Source organism: Paralichthys olivaceus, chromosome 7 (assembly GCF_024713975.1).
Source record: "Paralichthys olivaceus isolate ysfri-2021 chromosome 7, ASM2471397v2, whole genome shotgun sequence".
Lineage (NCBI taxonomy): Eukaryota > Metazoa > Chordata > Actinopteri > Pleuronectiformes > Paralichthyidae > Paralichthys > Paralichthys olivaceus.
The window spans coordinates 21,435,472-21,456,508 of NC_091099.1; the positions used below are offsets into that span (position 1 = coordinate 21,435,472).

General features: G+C 40.6%; 1 protein-coding gene across 1 annotated transcript in view; it reads left to right on the forward strand.

Annotated features, from left to right (window-relative positions):
* The first annotated feature begins 2,728 nt into the window (after positions 1-2,728).
* Positions 2,729-21,037, forward strand: part of lingo1a (leucine rich repeat and Ig domain containing 1a) — a 127,995-nt gene continuing 109,686 nt past the window's right edge. Inside the window, exon 1 of the mRNA XM_069528591.1 lies at positions 2,729-3,115. The gene's annotated coding sequence lies outside the window, so the exon portion shown is untranslated. The remainder of the gene's footprint in view (positions 3,116-21,037) is intronic.

The following is a 21,037-nucleotide window of genomic DNA, read 5'->3' on the forward strand; positions in this document are numbered from 1 at the left end:
ACTGCTGGGTATTATGAAAGCATTCTGACTGTGCTGCTATGGGCTTCCATGTGTATGTGCCATGTTTAGTAGTGGCACTGGAAAAAAGGGCTCCCAGAAATGTAATGTCGGCTCTTTAAATTCGGCTTTTGTATATTTTATATATATTTATTTGACTTAATCAAGCAGAACACCACGCACAGCAGTATATTCATCTTGTGACGTAAGAAGCAAAAATGAGAAGTTGATCAGACACAAGTGAGGGGGAGTGGATTTCTCAGAAGGTGTTGCTCATCGAGCCCCATGAAAATCTAGTTTATCTCGATATTAATGTAAAACCTGTTGGAGCCTGCTCTTTCACAGATAGAGCTGTGTAAAGGATAGACATCTTCATCTTATTAGCCAAACCACACCTCCTCAACCACAGAAGGGCTATCACTGACAACCATGGCTCCAGTGAGGAGAGAGATATCCTCCAAGCTCTACCCACCAGCCACCACTGATTCCTAATCCTGTCTGTAAGCTGATCGCAGTGGGGTGTCCTGACCGCTTATGCCACCCATACTCTTAACCCCTTCCTGGAAGTGTATGCTGATTTAGAGCATGAATCAGAAGTGTAGGATTATATGGGGTGAGTCATGTCAGCCCAGGGATGCCCACTGTGCTTTTCAAAGGACGTGCTGGCGGAAAAACTTGCCAATATATGTAGTCAGTTGGACCATGATGGAGGACAAAATGTTGTCACGGTAAAGACAAGAGGAAGAATGTGTTAGGTCCAATTTAACTTTCACTAAATGTCGCAATCAAAAACTAAATCAATGCATAATATGTATAATGAAATAATTATTAATCAATAATAACAAATAAATACAAATGCTGTTTCCCCCTAAGTCATACAATTGGTTTGAACCCTTTACTTTATCTTTTTTTCCCCGACAACAGTACTAAATAGATACTTTAAAATTACCCCGGGTGCCTAAATGGTGCTGGAACCCAAAATGCAGAAGCATTTTCGCTTGTAGGGACGACCCGGGCTCAGAAGGACGGACTGAGGGATGAAGGCTGTAGACCTCATGGGGGCCCAGCAGGAGGGTGCTGGCAAGGACAGAACCTCTCTTGATGCTGAGAAGGAGGCTGTTGGCGAAAACGGAGAGGTGAACCACTGGCCAGTGGTGCAGCAGCAGGTCTGGTGACTGGTGACAATGGGTCTGGCTGCTTCGGCATGGACAGCGTCAGCCAGACCGCCAATCGTGGAGCAGGAACAGGCCCTCATCTCCCGGGACTCAAGCCGCCCAAACAGGAGTTACTTCTGCCAGCATCCCCAAAGCCGGAACAGGAGAGATGTCTGCCAGGACTGGAATTGTCTGCTGCCCAGCTGGGACTGGAGCTGAATGGCTGTTAGCAGGCTGAAGAGTAGATGGGTTGAGGCTGGGTGAAAAACCCCTGGACCGAACTGGCATAGTGGCAAGGAGGTCCAGGGAGACTCTCTGTCGACAAGATCAACCCAGAAAATATGATGTACAGGGAAACACGATGGCGAGCGAAAGACGACGAACTGACAAAAACAAAAGGGAAGAACAGAGACTTATATACACAGGGGAGGCAGGGTTGATTGAACATTGGTGAAACACATGAGGAACAGGTGCACACAAAGGTGGGAAACAGAACAAAGGTAGGAAATACAGTTACAGACACAAAAGGAACATCATTTCTAAATAAAACAGGAAGTTGAAAACTCATGGGTAAACAACTGAACACAAAAGTAAACACAAGGAAACACAGGTAAAAGTAAATAAACCAAAAGTCCATTGTGTGAAATGCAGCCACACCTTTGACTGGATAGCTCTGTTAACCTGAGACTGAGGTAGCTACTAGCAAGGCTAATGTTACATGCTGTCAGAGCCATGTAGAGAGTGTGTTGTCATTAAGTGTAATGTTAACTAAGCATGTGTGGTGATAGAAACTCAGTTCATAGCTCCGAAAAGCATAGTGATTTGGTCTGAAAGGTACAAGCCGTGTAGGAACTCTACCCAACCCTACTAAGCCATTAACACTATACTTGGATGTTAACATTTCAGTGCTGCATATTTCTGAACCAGTTATCCAGAAAGATTAGATTGCTTTCATGTCATGACATCTCTTTAGCATATATCAGATTGTGGTCATGGCTAGTCATCAAATTTGTATTCATGTGGATGTGATATTATGGAGATACCGGCAATTGTTTGACGCCACTGTCTGATGAGGTATTGTGATGCTTGTTTGCAAAGTTGAATTGCAGCCATTGATATCCCATCTGACTCAGGGTATGTTTAGATGCTGGCTATTTGCCCAGGGCATCAACCGCCTCCCTCTCTCATCCCTCTCAGCCATCTTCCCAGCGTGATTATGTGCTCAGCTTTGTGCACAAGAAAAGCACATTACTCAGCGCTCTGACGCAGAAACAGATCTGACTGCTTCAGCCTTCATGTTTTTGTATTTTTGCTTCTAAGTTTAGCTTAGCAACATCAACAACCTGCTTTCTTTCCAGTTGAAGAGACGCTAAAAGGCATTTATTAACTCCATTTGCTACATTTGAGCAGATCACACTGCAGTTCAGACTGAAATAAGGAAGGATGGAGAGACACTCTCTCCCTCCTCCCCTCCCCTCTCTCAATCTCTCATCACACACTGCAGCTCCTCCCTCCACCTTGCCCTTCTCCACATCCCCTCCCTTCTGCTGTCTCTCTCTCTCTCCTCCTCTCCGTCTCCATCCCTCCTTCGCTCCCGTTCATCCTAGGTGAGACTAACAGCGGATACATGCTCACCATGTGTGTGCGTAAACGTGTGTGAATTGCCGTGTGAACTGCATGTGTCAGTGTGCGTGTCTTTGTGTGCACACACGTGGCTCGGCAAGCTGGCGGCAAGGACTCGTGAAGAGCTCTGGACTTGGATATCAGATCCTTCTCCTCATGTATATTTGTAACATTTTTTAAGCAACACTCCAAAAAATCCTCCCATTAAAGACTCTCATTTTCCTCCTCTCGGGGCAGCATCTCGATGGAATCTTCAATCCTTTCCACAGTATCTTGGATTTAATGAGTAGCCACCGAGGAATCAAGCAGGCAATTTCTGAATCCCCCTTGTTACAGCTCTGGTAAGGACTCTCTCTCCTGTCTCCTTCTCCCTCTCTAACCCCTCACTCTCTTTCTTGCATATCCATATCCATCTCCTTTTTCTTGCACTTCCTGCCTGATTTACTTCTCATAACATATTGACAGGTGCAAGCAGTACACATTATGGGATAGGGAAGCAGTTAAATGAAGCAAAGCAAGCTATTTAGGACATGGAGAGGGAGAAAATGAGGATGGGCTGACTGGGGAGCAGGAGAGAGTGTAGGGAGAGAAGCAGGGAATAGAAATGTGTGCCGACACCAGCAGTGTTGCTCATGCTGTCAGAGGCTGGAGGGAAAAATGCTCCACTTGGTACTTGCCATTGATCTGCTGTTATTTTCAGCTCACGTCCCTCAGGGACAACTTTGCATGGTCTACCTGACAGTGATAGTGTAGGTCTATTGGTTTTAGTCATGTGTAAATGCTGACAGGGAGCAACTTTGTCATAACAGGGAAGTAAATGTCGGTGTGCAGGATTTGACATGCATTTGTGTATTTACTTGTGTGTGTGTTGCCTTCTGTTCACAGCATGGGAGGAGGGCATGAGGAGGCGGAATGCAGAATGTTTGTGTGTGTGTGTGTGTGTGTGTTGTAGGTGTTTGATGCGACAAGATGGGGCTCTCTCCTTCTGATGCTCCTGTGCATACACATACTGTCATAGAGACCCCATTGACTCAGTGGGGGGCCAACTCGTAGCATCCTGCCATGTTTATTGGCCTTTTTGCAACAGCTCTGATGCTGAAGAACTGTGTCATTAAATAATTATAATAATTTGTGTAATATTTTATGTATTAAAGTTATTTTCTATGTTTGCCCTATGTAGTTGTATATAATGCTAATCACATGATGAAGATCCCATGTTTGTTTCTTTTTCTCACTTGAAGGCATGAGCCAAAGTTGACGTTGCTATTTTGGTCCAGCGTGCATGTTGAATGAGCCTCTTCCCTTTTATCTTCAGTGTTGGCTTGTTATTAATTCTCTGCTCATCTCTCTCTCGTCTCTAGCAGCTCTACAGGGAGAGGAGTAAAGAGAGATTGGCGGAAAGGGAGAGACTAGGAGATTTTTGGAAAACAACAGAACGAGGGAGGAAGGGTAGTGAAAGCAATGAGGAGATCAGGGCCAGCGGAAGGTGAAGTGTGAAGGGTGCAGAAGGGATATGACAGTGGAAAGATCGACAGGAGGCCAAGAGGGGCAAAATGACAGAGTGTATGTGTGCTAACAAAAGCTTTTAGGCAAAGCAAATCTCTTCTGAGGCTCATGCTTTTGGTAGGGGGTTCAGTTTACACACGCACACTCACACACATCCGAGCTCTCCATAGGAAAACATGTGATAGGTAGGCCGGAGCCTTACACATGCCTGGCTGCATTTCCTGTAAAGGACATCAATATTTATCACATTTCCCATTTCAGAGTAGAAACCATGATAACAGCCGGGGATGGAAGAATAATAAAAGATAAATCAAATTATCCCACCTTGTGTAGACCTCCTGCTTCTGTTTCATTTATAATTTCTCTCCAGCACTTAGTCAGGGTCAGCTGATATGGTTGCACGTTGAAACACAGGTGCAACCACAGTGGCTCTTGTTTTCCACCGGTGGTGGAGAGCTTAGTCATATTGGCAAAGATAAATGACATGTTATTGTGAAGCCAATACAGGCAGATTGTATATATTGAATGATTTTTTCTCGTTAGTGTATCACTTCTTTATCGGTGTAAACAACAGAGCTGAAGCAGCCTGATGCATTATTAATATGGATTTAAGGGTTTAAAAATAGACAATGTGGATCTGACTTTACTTAGTGAAGCTTTTATGGGGGTTTTAGTGCAGAGAGTGAACCAGGATGGTATCCCAGGATGCAATGTTATTTAAATCAGAGCTGATGCATTATATTTTGAACTAGAGGTATTCTGCTAATTGATTCGAAGATTTGGTAATTATTAAGTAATATCTCCCTCTCAGCCGTCCTACTGCACACACACACACACACACACACACACACACACACACACACACACACTCAGGATGTGGTACAGTCTGGCTACCAGGAGTAGTTTTAACACTAATCGGCTGCAGTAAAAACTCGTCATGCGATGGCTGACTTGCATCCAAGAGTGACTCACAGTGCCCATGAACATTCTTCCACCCACAGCCAGCAAGCACTGATATTGCCCATCACCAAATGAGAAGTTAACAGCTAATTTTTCCTCTCAACTTCCAAGGCAATTATTCTCAAGGCCATTATATCAAATAATGGTTATTACCAACGTGGTTTCATGATTCACCATGATGCATGAAATGAAGCTCGCAAATTTGTTACAGCGATTCTCAGCTAATGGCGGCCATGGTCGTGGACCCGCAAAGTAAAGTTATGCAGATGTGAGCTTCTCATCCCAGTGCACTCTGAGGCCAGACACCAACACGTTCAGGAGATGATGTGAAAAAACCTGTTCAAAGTTACATTCACTGATTTACACATCGTCTTCATCATACAAATACTCAATAAAAACAGTGTACGACTAAGGCTTCATTCTTAAATGTTAAGCTTTATTACTCATTGTGATAGTTTGAACTAAACTCAATTAGAAGAGCTTAAATTCAGTTCTGGATGAATGTTATAATAAATCGGTAATCTTAAATGTATACAAATGCTGCAGAAGCATTAGCATGAATCGGAACTCCAGATGAACCAACATTATTTTTATACATTACATATAATAAAACAGAGATAGGACCTTTTGGTTGAATTTTATCATAATTTGAATATTCTGGGCCCCTCATGGCCCAAATAATTTTTTTTCAACATAATGAAGCCCAGTGCCGGACTCTTAACTACAGTGTCAGAAACAGTTGAATCACCTCATTGGTTTCTACATTTAGGTCGTCAATAACTTAACATATACTTTGTAAAGATGAACAAGAGTATGAGAGGTCTGTGTAGGTGTTGAGTTGAAGTGGGTGAGATACAGTTTTAAATAGAATTGTATATCAACCAAACTAAATAAATATAAAGTAAACAGTACATGCTAAGAGCCTGTAGGAACAGAAGCATATTTTGACTAATACTGAAAGACCAAGCACATAACCTTGAGGAACTACAGGAGTTTTATGAGTGTAGACCAGGGTTATTATAGTTAAAGAAAACTAAGACTAAATGTAAAAACTAGCAATGAAAAAATAATTTAGTTAACTGAAATAAAAATAAAAATTACAATTACAAAAAAAACCGAAAACTAAATAAAAACTACAATGATCAATGCAAAACTAACTAAAACTAAACTGAATTGCAGATAAATTCAGCTTTTTTGTCGTTTCATGTTCTCCCTCGATTACTGCCTGTCCTGCAGGTGATGGTTAAAGAATGAAATTAAAGGACTTGATAAACCATATTTGGTGTCACACATTGTTTCATCCTTTTTCAGCTTCTACAAGTCGAAGCTTTCTCTTAATACCTGGAAAAACTAAAACTAAGACTAAAACTAAATAAAAACTAAACTGAAACTACTCGATTCCTCAAAATAAAAACTAAACTAAAACTACAAAATCATTTGTTGAACTAACTAAAACTTGATTGAAATAAAAAAGCAAATTGAAAAACTAAATAAAAATAAAAACTAATGAAAATGTCAAAACTATGATAACCTTGGTGTAGACTACTCTCATCCAACAGCTTCTTCCACCTTGAGGAACATATCCAGCCAAAAAGACAGCCCCAGTCTTATTTGGATTTGTACAGCTATGGCAGATCAAAAAGTGCGAAAGGGTGTAAAATGGTCAATTTTATCAAAATAAAAGACTGGATTTTTATTTGAAGCATTATCAGCCACCTTTATTGCCATTCAAACACAAGGATCCATTTTCTTTTTCAAAGCTAAGCTTTTTTTATCCAACAACAATAATACTGTGCTTCAAATGCCCCAAATGAAACAGCACCCCACTCCAACGACATGAATTCATATGCACTCACTTTCGGGTTTTTGTCAAATACAAATGCAATCTGCAGTAGTTGGGGGGGTGAAGGATGTAACTCAGCACTTGTTCAAGGAGGATGAGAGCATTGTTTGCTAATATCCTTTACTTATTTTTGCCAGCCAACTGAGCAAATCTAAATTGTATAAATTGGAAATTATAAATAATTCAGGAACAGCTTTCATTTCCTCCATTTGGAGAATTACTAGGCCAACACAATAGAGATTCATACTGTATATGTTACACTGTCAGGGAGATTCACCGCTCCCTGACCTTTTATGTTGTCTGTTGTTCTACAAAATCAAATCAAATGGCTCCTCTCATGCCATAGTATTTATTTGAGGTGGATTAACTCTATATACCTCAATGTGCAAATTGCATGTTAATCAGATACAGTGTTGTTGTACATAATTAAAAAGAGCACAAACCACAATGATTCATTCATCTGTTCATTCACACCACTTAATTAAAGACTACCACTAGTTTCTGACACCACTGTTTTTGTCACTTCACACCAGCATTTTCAGAATTTCAGTGTCCCAAGAGGAATGCTACAGTTACAAGTTGACATATTGTATTTGATACTGATTTGTCGCTATGGATGAAGAAGATATATTTGATGTTGTCTCAGATTTACTAAAACTAATTCACACTGTCATCCACTCTGAGCTCCCGACTTATGGTTCTGCATACAGGCCATTTATATCTAATAACTCCAGAATTCTCTCTCTGTCTGTCTGTGGAATAAAAATCTTCAAGAAAGTTCCTCTTTTCTGCTTCACATTTGGCATCTGTATTGTTAAGGGGCCCAAGGGAGTAATATTTGGTGTGATTTGGATATGCAATGGATTTAAAAATGATAAACTTTGATAAATATATGTTAAGACAATGGTTATTTCTCACCTCAACTTGCCGCAATGATCTTCTCGTGGTCTCCCTTAAAGATGATACAGAACACTATGAATAAAACAGACCCCACAGGCTTCAAATGGCCAAATTAAATTTAAGGCGCTAATACTTCCCCCTCTAAGCTTCTTCTTAGTCTGAATCAATCTATTTGAACTCAGTCATTTGGGCGTAAAAACTTGTAACTTTTGTGATCACCTCCTCTCCTCATATCCTAATACGCCTAACTAGTACTTACTGTGCACATTTGGCTGCACTTGGTCTTATTGAATAAATGTAGCACTATTTGAAGGTCTGCTACTGTACGGAAGCTTTAGTATCATCTCTCACAAATAGGTCACTTTTGTTAAATGTAAAAATTTGAATAGATATAATTACTACAGCATGAGTCAAGAGCCACAATATGGACAAATCAATGTATGACACAATAATATGTTTGAATGTAGTTATTGATAATAAAATTAGATTTCCCCTAAGTGAAGCCTGGTCTCTGTTTTAAAGAAAAGCCCCTCTTACAGTAATTATGAGAACACAACACACTGCTGGTGGTATTGATCATAACGTGCAGAGAGCGTCTCGAAAAGGCTTTTTGATGCTTGTGAATAATAAATGTCTATACTTGAAGTGCTGTATTTACACCTACAAAATGGAGGTAGATGAGCCACCACTGCTCGTGTTCGTTGGAATCATGCTGCGAAAGTTGGCATCAGCTTTCCTCCCTCTGCGTCACACAGTGAAATACAATTTTTGACACTAAACCACAGCCGAGTAAAACTGCTTCAAACGGACCCTGAGATACAGAGCACTTCTCCGAGAACCATATTTTCTATCTTGTCACAAAGAGGTGGCCTTACTGTGCTAAATCACCTTTCAGTCTCAATTTACAAGGTCTCTGGCGTTTCATCCCACCTGTTCTGTCGAAATTGTTTGTGCCAGCCCATTACTGACAGCACGATGAATGGACAAACAATACTTCTAGGTTGAGGCTCAATAGATTCACTCTGATTGCTGGCACACGTAGAGCGAGCTGCCTCGTGAAATTGAGGGGGAGGTCAAATTGGAGAAATCCCAAATGTTCATCCAGATGCTTGTGGGGTTTTTTTTGTTGTTGAAGAATCTAAGTAAAGAGATTGTGTGGGGATTTAAGCTGCAGCTATTCCACATGTTCCATGAGGAAACTTCCTTGATATTAAAGGTAAATCAGTGTTTTGTCAAAAACAGCAATTGCAACAAACCAGTATTTGACCATACTTGGGTTAATAATATACTGAAAGAGATTGGTGCAGAAACCATAATTACCACACATTTCATTTTGATTTCATTTGATGTTTTTCATGCACCACAGTGCTCAGCTTAACCTGCCATCAATTTACAAAAAGCATGGAACAGAATGTCAGACCTCTTTTTAAACAGGTGAGCACCAGAGGTTTCCATACCTGTTTGACAGTATAATGTGCCACTTGATCTGGTATCAAAATGTGGTTCACAATCTTTTCCACAGGCTCAACAAGCTAACTACATATTTGAGATGAAATCTCATCCCTCACTTTGACCATTACCAATTCATACCTAACCCTAACCTTACCCTAACCACAGTTCACATCTTACCACAAACCAGGACCTCAGGAGTTAAGTTTGCCTCATTATGACCAGGCTTTTGTCCCCATTAGGTCTACTGGTCCTGTCAAGGTCAATATTTATGATGGAAAAGGTCCTTAAGGATGGAAAAAGGAGTGCACACACACACACACACACACACACACACATGAACTCGATGCTCTGTGCATGAGTAATAGGATGTTATTTGATGGTGCTGTGACTTACTATAAGGCAAATCCTGCTTTGCTTTAAAATTTTCAAAAGCTGTAAGTCTTGCAGCTAGCTTAAGAATTTGATTAAAAAAATTCACATATTTATACCATGAAAATAGAATTTCTTTGTTTCAGATTAATTTTAGGCTCTGAAGAGCTATAGTCTATTACATAAGCACAGCTGGGTGAGAGGGGCCTCTACCACAACAGAGTCCCTGGATCATTTCCCAGTCTTTACTCTACTGAAATTTCCAATGTGATCAGCATCAGTTGAGAGTTAAAACACAGGCTACAGCAAAAGCTGCCAATATATCTAATTATTACGGATGATGCACCCAGAGCTCTATTTCGGGCGAGCACAGCATCTGTGAAATGCTAAGTAAATATATTTTCACATTGAGGCAAGAGCAGGCATTGTAGATGACATATGGAAGATTAGAACAAGCATCATTTTCACCCCAGTAAGTCCAACAAGGGCCTGTCGAATTGATGCTGTTAATTTAAAATCATGCAAAACAATGTGGTAGTCAAAAAAGTGTTTTTACTCGAATGGTCAAGCATGTGTATTAGCTTGTTATCAAGCAGCTGAGCCTTTGGGGGGGGGGGTCTGCTGTGGGGGACAAGGGAGGTCTGAGCAGCATCTACTCTAACAGGCAAAAGCATTTGCAAATTGGTAAAATTATTAAGAGACCCATGCTGATAACATGAATACGATCAAACCATCTCATGAATGGTTTAGAGAGCTGAATTCAGCCGTGGCAGTATGTGTCATGTGGAATCGACGAGAGGGGGCCAGGGGGCACCCTCAACACATATGAAAAGGAACTGAATAAAGGATGTTTCTCTGCACTGGGGTGCTACTGGGGCCTGCTTCCTCCTCTTCAAACTGTCTCCTCTTGATAAATGTTAGCGCTATGAGAGTTTGCCGCAGGAACTATCTACTTGTATGCTGCAGGTCAGTTGTTCATTACGATCGGATACATTTGCTCTGGTTTCATAAAGAAAACCGTGAGTCGCATTTGCGTTGCCATTATCTTGTGCTGTTGCATCGGAATACAAATTTGGAACAGATCCACCATTTAACACATGTTGAAATCTAAATATTAGCAGGATATTCACATAACCAATAAGTATCACAAGTGTATTTTTTATTTATAGTTGAGAACATGCAGGAGCTCTACCAACAGGGGTTGCAGCAGCAACCCCTGCACCCCTATTTCTCACGGCCTTGGTCATGACTGATGCCGATGGTTTGAGCATTATTGAACATGCAGTGCTGTAAAAAATGACCTGAGCTCCTCTTCAGAACATTTCACACCAAAGCAGAGCTCCAGCTGATATTCAGCAGAAAACTTGCTAATGTGGCAGATGTAAAAAATGCCATTGTGGTGACGTGCATCTAAACAAGGTTCAGGCAGTTCAGGGTTTTATGCAATGGAAAAAGCTTTTACCTCGGTTTGTCCTTCATCATTGGAATTCTAGTCAGTGCTGTGCTCTTCTTCTCTTCTTGGTTATTTCTTTGCCTCGTTCTTAGTCTCTTTCAGTAAAGTACTGTCCAGATTTAAAGAAATAAACTAACATCCTTGCACATCAATGATAATGAGCACATCAGAGAGGATACTTTTTTTTAATGAAGGAAAACATGGGCTTTAGGCTTGTGTCTTTAAATTGGATATTTTCTGAATCCTTTTGATTATCCAGACAAAGGCACCATGCTATTTTTAATTTATGTTGGAAAATTGGTTGTTGGCATTTTCTTGTGTTTTGTATTATCTGTAGTTTCTCTAGACTGGGTTTGTGGCCCTGTGTGTGGCCAATTGATGAGCAGTGTTATTTGTTTATTGATTAAATTTGCAATTTTGATTTGCAGTGATGACCTGAAAAGTCCTCAGTAGCAAGCCGCATAGCCACCACAAAGCCATGATTGTTATAAAAATCTGTTGTTTGCGAACTGTGCCCTCTGTTTTCAGTTTACTACACAATTGTATGGTTAAGCAACGACAAAGATTTTGGGTCATTGTTTATTGAAATGCAACATTTAATCACACAAATGAAAAATCAGCTTCCCCCTCTTGTGTACTTACACTGTCTTATGTTTTAAAAACCCATATATGTAGCACACATCCCTGTATGATCATTCGTGACCAGGTCCCAAAATGTTTTTTGGAAAAGATTCAGTTGTGTGGAGCCTCCACACACACACACACACACACACACACACACACCAATGGTCTGCCCACGCACGTGTTTCCACTCATCAAGCCTGATTAGATCTCTTTCTGTTCAGCACTGTGAGCGCTTATTAAACATCTCCCCCCACTCTGTTAGTGATGTTGCACCTGCTGGCCTTGAGCAGCTTTTCACCTTTATCAGTGTTATTAGTACATGGGCTGTGTTGATGTCATTTATTTGTACTCATAGCACAGTTGAGCTTCGGCCTGAGCAGAAGGCTAATTACCCATGGTACATTAAAAACACCTGTGTCCGGTCTGTGGCTCTTTGAAGCTTAACCTTTAGTTTTCAGTTGGTCAGTCATCGTCTCTTTGCAATCCTACTTGTTCGACTCTGTCCTCTTCAATGTTTCTGGCTGTAATTGTGTGATATTCAGAGCTCAGTGATGTTTCTGCATCATGCATCAGATTGTACCTTATTCACTTGATAATAATTTATCATTGCAGATGTCTCCGAGAGACTTGAAGGTGCATTTCATGACGAGGCATCTAGTCTAGTCTTTCATATCCTCCTCTTTGGCTGAAATTTAAAGACTGAGTTCCTTTCCTTTGGAGCAGGCTCTGGGGAGAGATGCAGTCTGCAGTTGGTACTCACCAACCTAAAATTAGCCTATAGGTATGCAGTTTGTAGATGGTGTGCAGCAACTAAAGGTATTTCATCAACAACCTTGTTTAGATTTTGTCTATATGTACAATATAATTCAATACAATTTATTGTATCTATACTCTAATTCCAGTCATCTCTGTCCACCTGTATGTGGAATGCATATCTCTAAAACCGTTCATCTTGTTTATTTCACACTTGGCATGTCGACTCTGGTGCAATTTGGGCCCACAATAGGTTCAATACTAGGGCTGGTAAATTAAGGGAAAATGTATCAGAACTGTCATTTATAACCTCTAACTGACTTAATCGTGCTCATGTCGGTTAATTCGATTAATACTTTCCCCAAAGCGTGCATTCATTCCACTACATTCATTCAGTTTCATTTCATTTTGCAGCGGCTGCCCGTGGGGTGGGGCCGAGCCTGGCTTCACTGAACTTTGAATTAGCAGCTCTTTGTGCAGCAGCGGTGGTGCAGCTTCAGAGTTCTGTGGACTGAGGTTTGATTTAGGTCTTTACTTGCTGCAACTTAACTACTGCAGGTGAATTTTACAGTTTCATATTTGTGTTAAGAAAAAGCACGACACTATATGCAAGAGTGCAAATTATTTTTTTTACACATTCAGGTGATGCACATATTTGCTGGTAATTAACAGTATGTCGTATGTGCATAGGAACATGCATATACTGAAATGTGTGTGGTGTTGCATCCTGGCAAATGTTGCTAGGATGTGTTTGTCAACGCCTGTCACCACCTGGGAGAAGCGATGTAAATTGTATTATATTAACACTGCGTGCTGCTCATCACCTGCTCAAGCAGCGACTGAACGTTGAGAGAGAGGGAAGATTATGATGGAGAGGAGGTTGAGGCAGGAGGAGACTCCTCGGAGCTGCAGTCTCCCGCTGTAATGACCTTAAGTGGGCCAGGCTCAGGTGAGCGTTCTTCACTTAAGCCAAATTGGAAAAAGACCCTCGGAGGAGAGAGCTAAGGTGCAACGACGAACCAGCAGTGTTCTGTCTGTAAAGGGGGTTAGGGGAGGCATTATTACAAGCTGAGCGTCTTGTGGCTCAGGAAAGCATTATGGATCTTACACGAATTAAAGAAAATACACGGGTGATAGGCTTTTAAAGGAGGGGATAATAACTCAGTGGAGTCCTCTGATAATTGTGATATTGTGTTGCTCACTGAGAGGAGAATAATACTTAAAATGTAGCAGCAGCAGGTTTAGGGACTTAATTCCCACAGGGACTATCAATTGTAGATTAAAAATGTATTCACCCACAGAAATCTAATGAGCTCTGGGAAGAAGCACCCACCATGTTGCTTAAATTACATACACTGGGTTGTGATTAGACCTGTGGTCAAGCCCAGGTAAAGCACTCGTGAAATAATGATCCACTAATGATTATAATACATATTATAATATGACTGAAGCTACAGTGTAATTGAAGCTGATGAGATTGGTTTGTGTTTTCCCAATGCCAGGATTCTGGATTCATCTCTTAATATACATGTCAGTTGTATATAGTGAAAATGAATGTAGAAGAATGGCGGTGGCATATTGCTATTCCACAAGGCTACCTGCTCAGCTCTCTAAACCAAAGTCAGCATTTAATTTGCAACCAAAATGAGGTGAACTTTGTGTGAAGTAGGTCATTCGCTGCTGTAATCGAAGTGCCCCCTCTTTGCTCTTAATATCGACTCGCACTGTATCAGAGGACACGGCCACAGATTGGTGTGTATGTGGGAAAGAGTGTGAGAGATAGCAAGTAAAACCCTTTATAATTTCAGTGCGGTCATAAAATATGCATAACGTATTCCATTTTTGGTCACTTTTAACTAGCGTGTCTCACAGTAAGTGAATACTTCATATGAGGTATCAATGGGAATCCGAGCCTTTAAAGACATCTCCAAGCCGCACTTGAAGAGCGCCTCGCTTCAGTAAACTGCAGTGTATTTCCAGTTCAAACACAAGAGCATACTGTGGACAGAGGAGTGCAGAGAGAAGAGGAGGGAGAGAAAAAGTAATAACATTGTGTCCCTTGATGCGGCCGCTTGTGTTACTTTGAAAGTGGTCAAGCCGCGGTGTTTAAATATGATCTGGGTTGAGAATTTTACCTTTAAGTGAGTTGTGTGAAAATGGGTGCAATGTGGGAAAAATGCTTCAGTGTGACTAATCGATCATCCATGCCCTATTCACACACTCTCTTTGGCTTAGCTGCTTCTTCATGTTGTTTAAAATGACTTCTGTGATTATCTACAAGAGTCTGCAGAGGTGATGATATCTCAGATTCTTTAAATCATCGTGATATGATCTTCAAAATACCAGCAATGTCCTCCAATAGGGTTTTCAGTTGGGAAACTGGCTGGAAATCGATTTCCAAACCATACCCCCTGGGTATTATCTTTTTCTTTGTTGTCAGTTCCAGCGAACTCCTGACTTCTTGTTGTCAGGGCCAATATATGAAACTTTATCTCACGTTTCCACTGAGCGCACTGTTTTTTGTTTCATGGCTCTATCCTGAAGAACTAAGGGGAAACAAAGTGTGAAATAAACTTCTGAGCAATAAAGTACAGTAATTAATTTAAACTTCATTCGTCATTTGACAGTGATGTGTTTAAAGCAAATGAATTACCTTGGGTCACACTTAACTTAATGCAGTAAAGATAAGTTTGAAAGCAGATCGTGATTGTGATTCGCAGAGACACAAATGCTGCAGATATTCTGTTGGTTGTTATAAGAACCACAGAGTTGCAGCTAAAATATCTGCTTATATGTTTCTGCTGCCCTTGTTTTAAGAAATCATTATTTCTTACATTACATATTTATCTTCAGCAAAAATTCATGGCAAATGTTTTGCATCTACAAGCTGCTCAGATCTTGTCATGTAAATGTTATATTTCTGCTGACGACCATTTCATAAAAGCACATAGCGATATGAAGATAATATGTGTAATCTGTCCTGGATAGTTGCATTTTTCCTTTCTAAAGAAACATATATGAATAATTTGATAGTCGTAAGAAATTGATCATTGCCTCTGACACGGTTGATCTGTACATTCCTTACTTGGGGCTATAAATAGACTGTGGTTATCTCTGGAGTAGGCGGAAAGCCAGTCACACATATGTGCTTCATACGCTCGCTTTCCTCTAATAATTCAACTTTTTGATAAGATAGTTTGTATTTGCAGCTTCAGTTGCACATGTTTAAATTCTTGACACATTGCATGCATTCCTTTTACAGGCTCAATGCTCTTTGTATCCTTATTTTCCTGTATGTCTGTCTTCTTTATGATACAATAACCTATTCAAGTTGGGAATTTGTGAGGCCAAAGCTTTGTTTTCTCAATTGCTGGCTTTTCTCTGGCAGAATTTGATATACAGTTGACACTCATTTCTTTCAATCAAAAACATAGCAGAACATGTTCACGTCCCCATCGGGTGCTATCCTAATTCATCGTACATACAGTATGTCAGTATGCCTCTCTGTGCATACTGACTCTCTTATTCACTCTGGTTTTCTTTGCTGAATCCAGCCACTGTTTGCAGCTTCACTGGCCCAATTTCCAGGCACGAATCATAAAAGTTTAATTTCATCACATTGGTACTGCAAACAGATGGAACATCGTCTATCTTGGGGAACCAGTTTAGCACACCACCAGAGATTATAGTTTTTAGTACCTTTTTTAACTGGCAAGTTGCTCACGCTGGTTACATGTAACCTTTGTTTGCTCATTTCAACATCATCTGTGACAAGGAATGGGTGTTGCCAAACACAACAATGCTTTACTACATTTCCAAAAATAAATCCAGTTTTAAACTAAAACTTAAATGAAATGCAGTACGTGTTGCTTCTGGTAACAGTGACACTTGCATGCACCCCATTAAAAACTAGTTCAGGAGGAAGTCTGTATTCCACTTCATTCCAGTAGTTACAGCTTTTTACATCAACATACGAAAAAGTACAATAAACATATATCATGATGCAGTCTACACTAAAATGAATTTGCTTGTCACTTTCATCATAAGCTGTGTCAAACAGCTTATTAGATGCCATTGAATGTAACTTACTTATTCAGGATTTATTATAAACACATTTGTAATTACATTGATGGGTTAATTTGTGTTGCTGCTTTTGGATGTAAATACATACTGTTACACCTGTCAGGGCCAGCTCAGAGGGGTAGTAAACACTTTTTGTCTTAATTGTTGATTCTCTTCACACCCTGATAACCATCGATAGATGAAGTCATCTGTGGTCCTCGCATGACTGTAATAAACACGACTAATCATTACATTTGGACATGTCTGTCACGAACTGACCTGCGTACACAGGCAGGATGCAATGACCAGAGTTTTCAGCCAGGAAGACGGTAGCCATAATTTAGCGAGTGAGTCACAGAAAACGTATCTTCTAGCAATTGTCAGTCAGTGCACGATCATGTGTTTGGGGGGTGTAGCTTTGACTAGATGGCTGATGGGAGGGGGTGGGATGTGTCAGTTACATTTTTTATTTACACAAGTGTAGCCTGCTCTTGCTGGTTTCCCCAGGATTACCAACCCTAGCTTGAAGCCTTTCCTTTAAGCCAAAGGAAGTATTTTTTTAAAGTGATGCAAGTCCCACAATATGGTTTGACCTGACATAAGTGAGTTTGCTTTACAGTTACAGCTTTGTCAGCAATGGATATTTCCTGCAAAACCTGCAGATACACCCAACGTGTAAAATCAGTAAATAATTGTTCTTACTTTTGCTCTTCACTCTGCTGCTCTGAAGCAGTTAAGCATTTAGAAACAGAACAACTTATGAGGAATGAAACTGATTCCCTGAGCATTGTGTTCACAGGCATCATGGTGTTTTTATTTCCCACTGACTCATTAGCCAGTCATTCAGGTTCAGTTTGAGAATTAAGAAAGAACATTATCAAGTGAGCCTGCGCCGTCAAGTGACCGAAAACACCACATTGCTTATTTAAGTTGTATAGTATAGTATAGTAACGTTAACAAACAGTTCAACTGAACTGTAATAGTATGATCGTTTAGTTAAATGAGCCAGGCATTACTGTTATTTAAACAGTGTCATTAGCAAAGCACACATTCAAATGCTAATTTAAACTATTAAGTCTTCCTGCTGACTTTGGCGCATACAACAAGTATTACTCCATCTTTGTGTCTAACAGACTGTTCCCATGGTCCACACTCTCTAGATCGGGGCCGCCCAATTTTGAGGCACGCAGGCCTTTTGTTTTGGCCCGACATATTGTAGGTCAACCCTTGGGCCCAACATGACATTAAAAGCAAGAAGGGCAAATTATTTTCTGTCCCAACTGCTGTCTATCAAGGCTCACTGCAGTCCATATCCAACCACAGTTTTATATAGGGAATATTGTGGGGTGCTGTGGTTATTGTGGGCAAAGATCCACTGCATCACAACACCATGAGCCAGGCAGGTAAATAATGGAACAGTGGCACACTGATAAGAAAATTGGCAGGAGGACCGTTTTTTTTTTACAGAAATAAACCCGGCGACAGTTTGTTTCATTTGCAGACAGAGTGGCTGTTTTAGAAGAATATAATATCTGCCACCACTAGGAAACAAAATTCTTTTTTCTTTTTCAATATTTCAAAGTACAGCGGCTCTGTTGTGGTCGTCGTCAGCACAAGAGAATGCAACGCGAGCGTTTAGATATCTGCTCTTATTGCGAAGAGTGGATGAGCTTTTTCACGCAGGGACTTTGTGAAACAGTGTCTGACTATGGCTGCTGAGACTGTTTGTAGGTGTCCTACCCAGGTGCAGGCTTTCTCCCAAATCAGCTTGTCCCTGAACACCTTTACCTGCCGCATCGAGGACAGGGCTCAAGACGTCCGTGAGCAAACCACGGAGAAAGCAAGTGGGTTTTCTGCATTTTCATTCGCATGTGACGAGAGGACTAATACATCCGATTCTGCACAGGTGTTGGGTCTGGCAGGACCTAATCGGACTTGAGACACGTTCAGGTACGACTAAAGGAGCACATATTTTTTTGGCAGTGAAGAGAGTTCTGGAAAAGAACAATCTGAAGTGGGAGGAGCTGGTTGGCATACAACTGATGGAGCCCTGGCAATAGTGGGGAAGAAATCTGGCCTCACTACACTGGTATTGGAGTCAGTGAGTGTGGGGGAAAGTTTTAAAATACCGCTGTATATTATATTGTCTAAGAACAGCTGTGTGCCAAATCAGTCGGGCTTAAGAATGTGATGCATGATGTTGTCTCTATTGTCAACAATATAGCTCCAAGGAGCTGTCACACCATCAGTTCAAGGCTTTGCTGAATAAAATGGATGGGCAGTGTGTGCTGTACCACCAATAGGTTAGAGGTCTGAGCCGTGGGGAAAGTTCCCTGCCATATTTTATATTAATATATATATATATATATAGTATATTTTTTGGGCTTTTATGCCTTTAATGATAGGACAGTTGAAGAGAGACAGGAAGCAGGGGGCAGAGAGAGGGGAATGACATGCAGTAAAGGGCTGGCTGATGTGGGATTTGAGCTGGAGCCCACTGCAGCGAAGACTGTAGCCTCTGCACATGAGGAGCTGGCACAACCCACTACGCCACCAGGCACCCCCCGCCATATTTTTGAGCTCAGATCAGGATTTTTCAAGCAAGAAAGTAAAGTTACATTCAAATGCCCAAATATATTGACTAAAAACATGGTGTAAATGACGCCGTTTTCAAGTTTATTTTAAATATGAAGTCAATAATGGAATTGGTTTTTGTTTCAGTGTCCTCAGTTGAACAGTGCTGTGCCTCTTGTTATTTCTGCAACAACCTCTAATCCAACCTGTAAAATCCTTATCGGTGAGGTTCTTGTGTCCACATGGAAGAATAAAAGTTCAACTGTCATTTCTAAAGCCAACAAGACTAAATAATAACTGGAGCATGTAATATCTCTGCTTTCTTTTATCCTGGACGCTAAAGCAGAATGGGTATAGGGCATTTCATTTAATGGAACATTAAACACTGTTGTTACCATTACTGATTTGAGAATTGCAGTACAGCTTGTGGTGGCTTGTAAAGTGACAAAAAGTCACATTTGAACATTGTACCATCTAAATAAAGTTAATGTAATGATGTGAACTTCTGTAGCTGCTGTATTTCTTTTTATTTGCATTGTCCTTTTGTAGGACCCTGATAATTGCTCAGTATACTAATACAGTCCACTGTTCAGTAGTTTAAATATGAGGCTGTTCAGGGAAGACGATTTATCAAACTCTTTTAAGCTGTGAGCTTCTCTCCTTAAACTCAGTGAAGAAGAGTTTTGAAAGCGGCACAGTGGCACAGTCCCTCATTTATTTTAAGTCTCACCAACACATTTGAAACACACTTAAATTTGCATTTAAAATTGTGCTGTTTGTTGAATGCAGTCTGCTGGAGTCCCATGTGTTCCCAGCGGGATTCTTCTGATGTTTCTCCCCAGTTCTTGTGTGTGTGCATGTGTGCAGGGAGTTGTGAAGTCACTGTAGACACAGCACTGAGAGAGGCTATTTATTTTCAGTAATTAGATGTAGCCTTATAGTGGGATTACACATGTTCATCAAGCACCATATATATCCCCTTACCTACACAACCCGTTATTATCAGACATATAATTTCTTGGAAAATAACATTTGTGATGAAAATAGAAAAAAAAAGTGTTATAGCATATGGCTGTGTTGTCTGCCCCGTGTTTGTAGAAATACTGTTACTGCTGCATTTAGGATTTTTCTTCAGTTAACTTCAGAATGTCAGATTTTGTGGTATTTGTTGAAATGTGTTCTTCAACACTAGTTCCCCTGACATTCAAACTTTATCTACGTCAACTGAGCTCAGTGAGATCCAGATTGTACAAATAATAAGTAATGCAAACAGCTGTGGCTGTTCAGCTGCTCTAAGCTTGGAGTGGTACAAAAAAAATCAACCTGAAAATTCATGATGGGCCAAAAATATGTGAGACTAAATTTAACTAAAATTTTAATGAGTTTGGGTTGTTTTTAGGCCTCGCTGGTGCTCTTCGAATTTGTAATTAGGTATGGGTATGAAACCCTGCTGGTGTGTGACAGAGAACATCTTCTGTTAAGAGTCTTGTGACTTGAATCGAGTGAAGTGTGTTTTGGCAGGACACTCAGACTCAGAGCTACTTTTCTGCAGCTGTGCCTCTCACTTTAGATCAGACATTTGTCTCTTTTCAGCCTCCAAATCACTGTTTGTCTTCTCCACATAACCAACTAGCAGGAACAAAAACAAATAGACCACAATATCTTTAGAGCATGTCACAGACAGCAGACATCATGCCCAATTCAAGCTTGAGTCATCTTGCACAGCAGCGACTGCATGGATGCACCAATGATCTTAATGCTTCTGCT